Source organism: Acomys minous (assembly GCF_964271855.1).
Source record: "Acomys minous genome assembly, chromosome: 13".
NCBI classification, from domain to species: domain Eukaryota; kingdom Metazoa; phylum Chordata; class Mammalia; order Rodentia; family Muridae; genus Acomys; species Acomys minous.
The window spans coordinates 342,501-352,500 of record NC_140495.1 but is presented as its reverse complement, the minus strand read 5'-3'; the positions used below and the strand labels follow the sequence as shown (position 1 = coordinate 352,500).

The 10,000-nt window shown below is 53.7% G+C and overlaps 2 long non-coding RNA genes across 2 annotated transcripts in view; both read right to left on the bottom strand.

Annotated features, from left to right (window-relative positions):
- Positions 1 to 4,809, bottom strand: part of LOC311580986 — a 16,861-nt gene extending 12,052 nt beyond the window's left edge. Inside the window, exon 1 of the long non-coding RNA XR_014773621.1 lies at positions 4,214 to 4,809. This is a non-coding gene — a long non-coding RNA (uncharacterized lncRNA). The remainder of the gene's footprint in view (positions 1 to 4,213) is intronic.
- The window catches only part of LOC311580991, a 310,197-nt gene that overhangs the window by 151,639 nt on the left and 148,558 nt on the right, over positions 1 to 10,000 (bottom strand). The gene's annotated exons all lie outside the window — the stretch shown is intronic.

Sequence of the window (10,000 nt, the reverse complement as noted above, 5' to 3'; positions counted from 1 at the left end):
TTACCCTCTTCCCCACTCATCTCGCGGCAACCCTCGGAGGAAGGGAAGGGGATGCGGGATGGGGGATGGGGGCACCGCGCACGCGGGCATGTGCACGGCCCCTTCCAGCCTCAAACCACCACCAACCGAGAAAACCCCAGCGCTCCGCACCACCGACACGACGGCAAGGCTCTGCCCCGCGTGATCCCTCCCCGGTCTCGGAGCGAGGAGGCGCGGGCCGCGGTAAACGAGAAAAGAGCAGTGACAACCTGCGCTCGACCCACCCACCCCCTCCCGAAAGTCGGGAGACGGAAGGGGTGATGGGAAGAACGGTTCGGCCAAAGCTGCGCGCTGAGAGGCGGTCGGGGTGGGCAACAGCCGGGAGGGGGCCAGTCGGATAACCCCCCCCCGCGAAGATCGTAGCCACACCCTTCCCTCGGATAGCTAGAGAAGGACTTTTTCCTCACTGAGGGTGGGACGGGACCCAGCCCGACGATTTCCCCCCGGTCCCGGGTAGCCAGAAGCGACGTGCATCGAGGACTCGGGTACCTGCGCACGCGCATGCGCACGATCCACGGAGGACCGGCGGGCGAGGAGGGGTCTGCGGTAATCTCAGCAAGGCCGCTTTTTCCTCGTCTCTGGGACATTCTCGAGCACTCGCGGCCAGAGGGGGACCCGGGCCAAGAAAACAAGGCCCCCCCGGAAGCCAGACGCCTCTCAAGACCCCCTCGCCGGGTGGGCGAGAGGGCAGATTACCGCACCGCTGACGAGGCAGCGGGCAAGAGGCCGGCCGCGCAGCGCTCAGCCACAGCCAACGCGCAAGCCCGTCGGGGGGGGAGGCAGCAGCGCGTGGCGGGCGCTCGTCCCGACGGAGACGAACATCCGCGACACCGAACGTGTTACGGACCGCCCCGTCCGAGGAAAGCAGGCATTCCCCCCTTTGGGAACGCCGTCGAAACTTACCGCCGCCCCTTCTCGACCCCTCCTTCCTTTTTTCCCTCGAGAGCCAACAAGTAGCAAAGACCGAGCACGGGAGGAGCGACGGGGAGCGGGAGACGCCGCCACCAAACTCAGAACCGGGCACCTTGTGGGCCAAAAAGCCCGGAGCGCTCCAGGAGCACCGCGAGGACCGCAAACACTGAGCGCGGAGCGTGCACACGCCGGTCGGGAAGGGCATGGCGACGCGACAGACCGACCACACGTTCCCGGGATCGGGGAAGAGGGCCAAACTGCAAGAGCGAACCGCGCCGGGGCAGCGACAGCGACCGACGCGTCCCAGGAACCCCCACGAACCACCGGATCAAGTGTGGCTGGGGGAGATGGGCTCGAGCCGGGTAACCGCACCCCTGCCTTCCACACACCGGCCCCGAGGGGGGCGGGATGGAGAGGCGAGGGGCCCGCTGGCAGAACGAGAAGAGCGGGCGACATTCGCAAGGAATGCCCATTCGCCATGAATGTCCGTCCCTCGCCTGGCGCGGCTTAGGCCCCCGACCCGAAGAGAGCACGAGAGCACCACATCGATCCAACCAAGGAAACCAAATTTTAAAAAGCCAGCCATCCGGATCGGGGAAGACAACCGGCACGCGTTCGTACAACGGGCAAAGCGAACAACGGGAGGATACGGAAAGCAACGGAAGAGGGAAATTTAAAAAAAAAAAAAAAAAAAGGCAGACACAAGAGCTGCCACAAAAAAAAAAAAAAAACCCTCGAAACACAACAGTGCACTCGGGAGGCACAAAGTGGCAGAAGACCGGGACACACACAGCGCACGGAGAGACCCGGGAACCCCAACGAGCTGATGGACCGGAGTGAGGGAAAAAAACAAAAAACAAAAAATAAAGACGTCTCCTTCCTTTTTTTCCCAAAAAAACGGTAGGAGAGGCGACGATAACCGCAAGAGATCGGGAAACGCCTGACACGCAAAATAAAATAAAATAAAGCGAGAGGAAGAAGGCGGCTATCGAAAAAAGGTCGCCAAGCGAGGGCACAGCACGCAACCGCAAGCAGCACGGGAGAGCCAACAAGCGAGCGCCGCGCCAGCCCAGCCTCAGAGTCAGGCAACTGCATGCATTGTGGCACCACAAGAGCAGAGCCAGCTGCCTTAAAAGAGGCCATGTCCCTTTAAGGTCTCCAACCAAAGGACAGCGTGTCAGCACAGGCAGACAGGTACAATATGCAGAGATCACAACCACTCAAATAGACCTCAGGGAGAGGGACAACATTCACAGGACACAGGGAACTCCTGGAAGTCACACCCAGTGACATGTCCCAAAAATGTCCCCATAGACAAGAGAACCGGACCAAAAAGGGACAGCTGGTCGACCTGACAACTGTCAAAGGACCCAGAGAGCGAGAGGCACATGCATGAGAGCCCAGCACCCAAGCATCCTCCCGCCAAAGTGACACCAAAGCACGCCGCCAAGGACTTAAAGGCGTTGCGATCCAAGGAGTCGGTGACGAGCTGAGACACTCCGGCTGGGTGGCCGGGGACACCGCGTCCCCTCGGCTTTAGGACCCAGTGACCCGGCCGCCAGGGACCGAAGCCTCGTCAATGGGGAGGAGGAGGGAGAAAAAAAAAAAAGGCTCCGAGAGCGGGGACACTCCGGCTGGGTGGCCGGGGACACCGCGTCCCCTCGGCTTTAGGACCCAGTGACCCGGCCGCCGGGGACCGGAGCCTCATCGAGGGAGGGGAGAAGGGGAAAAAAAAGAAAGAAAAAGAAAAAGGCTCCGAGAGCGGGGACACTCCGGCTGGGTGGCCGGGGACACCGCGTCCCCTCGGCTTTAGGACCCAGTGACCCGGCCGCCGGGGACCGGAGCCTCGTCAATGGGGAGGAGGAAAAAAAAAAAAAAAAAGGCTCCGAGAGCGGGGACACTCCGGCTGGGTGGCCGGGGACACCGCGTCCCCTCGGCTTTAGGACCCAGTGACCCGGCCGCCGGGGACCGGAGCCTCATCGAGGGAGGGGAGAAGGGGAAAAAAAAGAAAGAAAAAGAAAAAGGCTCCGAGAGCGGGGACACGCCGGCTGGGTGGCCGGGGACACCGCGTCCCCTCGGCTTTAGGACCCAGTGACCCGGCCGCCGGGGACCGGAGCCTCATCGAGGGAGGGGAGAAGGGGAAAAAAAAGAAAGAAAAAGAAAAAGGCTCCGAGAGCCGGGACACTCCGGCTGGGTGGCCGGGGACACCGCGTCCCCTCGGCTTTAGGACCCAGTGACCCGGCCGCCGGGGACCGAAGCCTCGTCAATGGGGAGGAGGAAAAAAAAAAAAAAAAAAGGCTCCGAGAGCGGGGACACTCCGGCTGGGTGGCCGGGGACACCGCGTCCCCTCGGCTTTAGGACCCAGTGACCCGGCCGCCGGGGACCGGAGCCTCATCGAGGGAGGGGAGAAGGGGAAAAAAAAGAAAGAAAAAGAAAAAGGCTCCGAGAGCGGGGACACGCCGGCTGGGTGGCCGGGGACACCGCGTCCCCTCGGCTTTAGGACCCAGTGACCCGGCCGCCGGGGACCGGAGCCTCATCGAGGGAGGGGAGAAGGGGAAAAAAAAGAAAGAAAAAGAAAAAGGCTCCGAGAGCCGGGACACTCCGGCTGGGTGGCCGGGGACACCGCGTCCCCTCGGCTTTAGGACCCAGTGACCCGGCCGCCGGGGACCGAAGCCTCGTCAATGGGGAGGAGGAAAAAAAAAAAAAAAAAAAAAAGGCTCCGAGAGCGGGGACACTCCGGCTGGGTGGCCGGGGACACCGCGTCCCCTCGGCTTTAGGACCCAGTGACCCGGCCGCCGGGGACCGAAGCCTCGTCAATGGGGAGGAGGAAAAAAAAAAAAAAAAAAGGCTCCGAGAGCGGGGACACTCCGGCTGGGTGGCCGGGGACACCGCGTCCCCTCGGGCTTGGGACCCAGAGTCCCCGTCGCGGTCTCCGACGAGCCTGGATCGGCCCTGGTTCAGACACCTAGGAGCTTTCTGGTCGACCCGCTCAAGCCGCCACCGTCCCTGTCACCAATTGGTCCCAGCTGGTGACAAGTGACACTCAGAGCTGGCGCGGCGGCTATCAGCGTACAAGCGCCTACGCCTCACACCGTTCTCAAACACGGCACCACCTCCGGGAGCACCGTCCCTCCCTGCCGGGACTCTCGTCACCGTCGCCGAATCACACCAGGCACTCTGCCGTCCTCGTCGCCGACCGGGAACCAGGAGCGTTGCAGAACGCTGTCACCGCTAGGTGTCGCCTGACAACACTGTCACCCACCGCTAGGTGTCGCCCGACAACCCTCCGGATCGTCCTGGGAACCCAACACAGCCGCCGCCGCCGCCGCCGCCGCCGCCGCCGCAGGAAAGCACGGACTCCTGGCGTGACCACGGAGGGTCCTCCCTTGCTCTGAGGGACACGCACGCACCGCTGAGCCGGCTACCCACCACCTCTCCCGAGTGGAAAGAACCAACGGTGGACGTTGTCCCACACGAACAGAGTGAACGCGGCCTGGACTCTCAGGCGGTGAAAACGAAAGTAGGACAGGGAGCTGCGAAAACAGCCGAATCCTTCTCTAAGAAGGGAGGCCCAAGGGAAAGAGAGAAAAGGGACGTGACTGACGACCAATCGGGTAGTGGGGTCAGGGACCGGCACAATTGGGGGAAGGTGGCATCCAAACTCGGTGTGAGGGAGGGAGGCAGCAAGGTCACATCCACCACGCCGCCGCGACGCCCTTTGGGTCTCCTTTTGAAAACACTTCACCGCTCGGGTTCTGCTGCTGCCCGTCCATCCCCAACCAACCCTCTCTCTCTCTCTCTCTCTCTCTCTCTCTCTCTCTCTCTCTCTCTCTCTCTCTCTCTCTCTCTCTCTCTCTCTCTCTCTCTTCTCACACTAAATATTGCACTTTGGTCAGAAAGTCTCTCCCTCTGTCTCTCTGCCTGTCTCTCTCTCTCTCTCTGGACATTTTTTGGTGTGGGGGTGGGTGGCTCTTTTTGCCCAGGATGACTCCTACTTGTTAGGTATGGGCCAGCATAACAAAGTCTGTTCATTACAGGGAGGAGCCCAAGGCTTTTGAAGCACCCTAGGTTAGGCTTCCCCTTCCCCTCATGCGTCTGGAGCACTGAAGGTAAGAGAGGTGGAACAATCCATGGCGCCTGCTACCATGGCTACCACATAAAAGTAAAGCAAATTTAATAGTGAAATAAAAATCAAATGTGTGCCTTGAATCACAACACAACACTCAGGAGGCAGAGGCAGGCAGATCACTGTGAGTTGGAGGCCAGCCTGGTCTACAGATTGAGTCTGGGATGGACAAGGATACACAGAGAGACCCTGTCTTGACAAACCTAAACAAAACAAACAAACAAAAACAAAAAACCCCACCAAAAACAAAAATCGAGTATGCTAAAAAAGACACATGAGCAACCCACACACAATCTGTTCATTTCCAGACATGGGCCAGCATATCCAAAGTTAATGCAGCACAGACGGAGCTTCGGATTCCCTAACCTATAGATACATAGATAGACAGACAGACACACAGACACACAGACAGACAGATGGTAGTTAGGATAAGAGTCACTGGAAATCACTCACTATCCCTCTCCAGATCAGACCTCCCTTCAATGCACAGAATTCTAACTGCTTATGTCCACTGAGTGATTGGATTAAAGGTGGGTGGGTGGGTGGGTGTGCGCACGAGCGAGACCACACCCGGCCTCCTTTCATTTCTTTACCTTCCATGGATCTAAGTCTGGGGTTCTAGTGGTCAGTGTGTGGCTAATCTTGAACCCATAACGCTGTCACTTTATCATATGTTTAGTTTAAAGTCAAATTCTCTGACGGTGTTCACCAAAATGAAGCCACCTTCTGGAGGGCAGATATCACGGTGGCTTACCTCACCAATATGGAAGCAGTCCTGGGACATACTTTTCAAGGTCGTTTACTCTGGAGGACCAGAACTTAAACCCAATTTGCATGTGTGGAATTCTGAGGAAGTTCTCCTAATCTGCACAGTACCCTCGCTGTGTGAAAAGAAAACCAACCAAACTGTTTAACTCCCTGTCTTTAAAAAAAAAAAAAAATTGTTTTTTAATTAATAAAAATATCAGAAGGAAGCTTTAATCCCAGCACTCGGGAGGTAGAGGCAGGCGGATCGATGTGAGTTCAAGGCCAGCCTGGTCTACAAAGTGAGTCCAGGACGGCCAAGGCTAACACAGAGAAACCTTGTCTCAAAAAATATATATATATATATTAGAAGGATGAGAAGGAAGAGGAGGAGGAGGAGGAAAGGAAGGAAGGAAGGAAGGAAAGAGCCAGGCATGGTGGCAGCAATGCACTGATCATTTAAGTTTTTCATTGCATTAGTCATAAGAAAAAAAATAAACTAAAGCAGATATAATTAATTGTCCTGGCGTGCACCACCAGGCCCTGCTTCCTTTAATTTCATTTATTTATTTACTTATTTATATTGGTTTTTCGAGACAGGGTTTCTCTGGGTAGCCTTGGGTGTCCTGGAACTCTGTTTTTAGACCAGGCTGGTCTCAGACTCACAGAGATCCACCTACCTCTGCCTCCCAAGTGCTGGGATGAATGGCGTGTGCCACCATGCTGGTCTTTTCAGCTCTTTATCTCCAAGAAAGTTTCTAGGTAGTCCTGGGAGTTCCAACCTAAGTCGATCTACACATCAGTTTCAAAGACAGCCAGAGGGGTGGGGGGGGAGGGAGGAGAGAGAGAGAGAGAGAGAGAGAGAGAGAGAGAGAGAGAGAGAGAGAGAGAGAGAGAGAGAGAGAAAGTCAGTCTATCTCCAAAAACCTTAGATAAGTAAGTACATAAGTAGATAGATAGATGATACACAGACAGAAAGACAAATGGAGGCCAAGCATCATAGTTTCCTCATGTAATCACAGCAGAGACAGGTGGACTTCTGTGTTTGGTTTTTCCAAGTACATATTTAAGTCTTTATTCAGCTATCTATCAAGGATAAACTGGTCCTTTATTTAGTGTAGTCTCCATACCCCACGTGTAACCATGGAAATCCCTAACTAGATGAGGCCTGCCTCCAGCTCACAGAGTTTCACCTGCCTCTGCCTTCAGAGCTACGGGATTCAAGGCCTACAGGACCACACAGAGCTGGCTTCTTTAAGTTCCGGTTTCAGAACTTAACCCCACTGTGCATGTACAGAATTATAGGGAAGCCTCTTCCCTAGATCACTACACAGTTCCCTCGCTGCTCCATGAAAAGACAAACCACATAGAGGCTTAACTCGCTCTCTGAAAACAAAAAACAAAAATCAAGAGCTGGATGGAGAGGTGGCTCAGAGGTTAAGAGCACTGACTGCCCCTCCAGAGGTCCTGAGTTGCGTTCCCAGCGAGCACACGGTGGCTCACAGCCATCTATAATTTGATCTAACGTCCTCCTCTGGCATGCAGGCGTACACGCAGGCCTGTACACATAAAAATGAATAAATATTTTTAATTGAAAATAAACTTTTAAATTAACCATAATGACAGGGGGGAAAAACTAGTTCAGAATCTTTCAGTAGCCAGGCGGTGGTGGCACACGCCTTTCTTTCATCCCAGCACTCGGGAGGCAGAGACAGGTGGGTTGTTGTGAGTGTGAGGCCAGCCTCGTCTACACAGCGGGTCCAGGACAGCCAAGGTTCCATAAAGAAACGCTGTCTTCTGGAACCAAAACCAAAACCAAACCAAAAGAAACAAACAAACAAACAAAAAAATTAGACGGAGGAGCTACACCAGACCTCTGAGACGGTTCCTTTCATTTTATTTGCCTTTATTTCATTTTATTATTTTTTTTCTATTTCTTTTTTTTTGGGGGGGGGGGAGGGGGTGAAGGGATTCGTTTTTCACGTTAGGGTTTCTCTGTGTAGCCTTGACTGTCCTGGACTTACTTGCTTTTGTAGACCAGGCTGTCCTAAAACTTACAGCAATCCGACTGCCTCTGCCTCCCGAGTGCTGGGATTATTGGCGTGCGCCACCACCGCCCGGCCTTATTTTAATTTTTTTCTGTGCATCAGTCGGTATGAATGTGTCAGATCCCTTGGTAGTGGCGTTACAGACAGTTGTGAGCTGCCGTGTGGGTGTTGGGAATCCAACCCAAGTCCTTTGGAAGAGCCGACAGTGCTCCTCACCACCGATCCATCTCTCTAGTCCCATTGGCTTTGTCTTCATGCTCTCTTTCGTTTGAATTCTGAGGCACCGCCACACAGGGGGGAAAAAAAATCTTCCGAAGTGATCTTCTCTGTTCTCTGTGTTTACCATCCCTCTAAATGGCAGGGACTTAAATCCAATTCACACGGAGTGGGGGGCACGGGGGTGGAGCGGAGGGCCGGGGGCGGGGGGGGGGGGGGGGGGATTGTGAGGAGCCTCTCACCCCTGACCTGGAAAGTACCCTTTAAATTAAAAGTGTAAAAAAAAAACAACAACAACAATACTACAAACACACATTTGTTTTGGAATATAATTTATGGTAGAAAGAAATGTGTGGGTTCGCATACAAGCCCAAACATACACAAGAGACTGGAGAGACCAAAAGGCAGAGCAGCCGATGCCTGTTCTTTTCGTTCAGGGTACTATTTATGTGAAATGGGTTGGAATCCTTCCTAGTCCCCTCTACCATGACCTAGAAGTGTGACTGTCTTAAGCTGAAATCAGGAAGCAGTCCATTTCTGGAAGAGGAAAGAAAGGGATGCTATGAGTTCAAGGGCCAGCCTGGTCTACAAAGTGAGTCCAGGATGGCCAAGGCTACACAGAGAAACCCTTTCTCGAAAAACAAAACAAACAAACAAACAAACAGAAAAAAATCTTAAAAGAATCCCACACGCATCTGCCGGGTAAGGTATGGTGGTGCACGCCTTTCATCCCGGCACTCGGGAGGCAGAGGCACGTGGATCGCTGTAAAAATTCAGGGCCAGCCAGACTGGTCTACAAAGCGAGTCCAGGACATCCAAGGCTAACACAGAGAGACCCTGTCTCGAAAAGCCAAAAAAGAAAAAAGGAAAAAGAAAAGAAAAAGAATCTGACATCTAAACTTTAACCAACCATTAGCTAGTTTACATCCTACAGGTGCCCATCTACCCACGGAACACGCCACATTTCCACTGAGTCCTATCTCGCTGTCATAAAAATGAGACCACAGGAGCAACACCAGACCTCCCCCTCAGCTGGGTCGTTTCATTGTGTTTTTCTCTCTTTCTGTTCTCTTTGAGTTCTGCATTAAGTGTGCAGTGTTCTGCCTGCATCTCCACCTGCGGGCCAGGAGAGGGCGCCAGGTCTCCTCATAAATGGTTGTGAGCCACCACGTGGCTGCTGGGAACTGAAGGCTATACCTTCCCAAGAGCAGCCAGTGCTCTTCAACCCTGACGCATTTTTATTTTTGTTATTTTTATTTTTTATGTTTGTGGTTTTTCGAGACAGGGGTTCTCTGTGCAACAGCTCTGGCTGTCCTGGAACTCACGGAGATCCACCGGCCTCTGCCTCCCAAGCGCCCGGAGTAAAGGCGTGCGCCGCCATTTTATGTCTCTTAATGCTCTCTTTGGTTTAAATGCTGAGGTGCTGTCACACAGAAAGGAGTATAACTTATCAGAAAAATGCACCATCATCCAGACGCTGTGGCGCTCGCTTTTAGATAAAAATAATGACATGGATGGGGAAAAACAGGACAAATAAAACAACAACCCAAAAATGCACATAAAATTTACTGAATCATTAATAAAGAATAAGCAATGAAACGTGGGCTTACAAACAGGCAAAAAGATAAAGAAAGAGACATATGGTTAGAGAGACCCTAAGGCAGAGTAGCCATGAATTGAGAACCTGATCATTTTATTTTCAGTAATTACAACAGAAAACACAAATAGAATTGACTGGTCTGGAACTTTTCCTGTGTCTCAGGCAGACTTATTTAGTTAGTTTTGGCTTCTTTGAGAGCTAGTTCTTTTGTGTAGCCTACACACACACACACACACACACACACACACACACACACACACACGGGGGGTGGGGGGGTGGGGGCAGGGAGGGGGGAAGCATGAAGAGGGAAGGAGA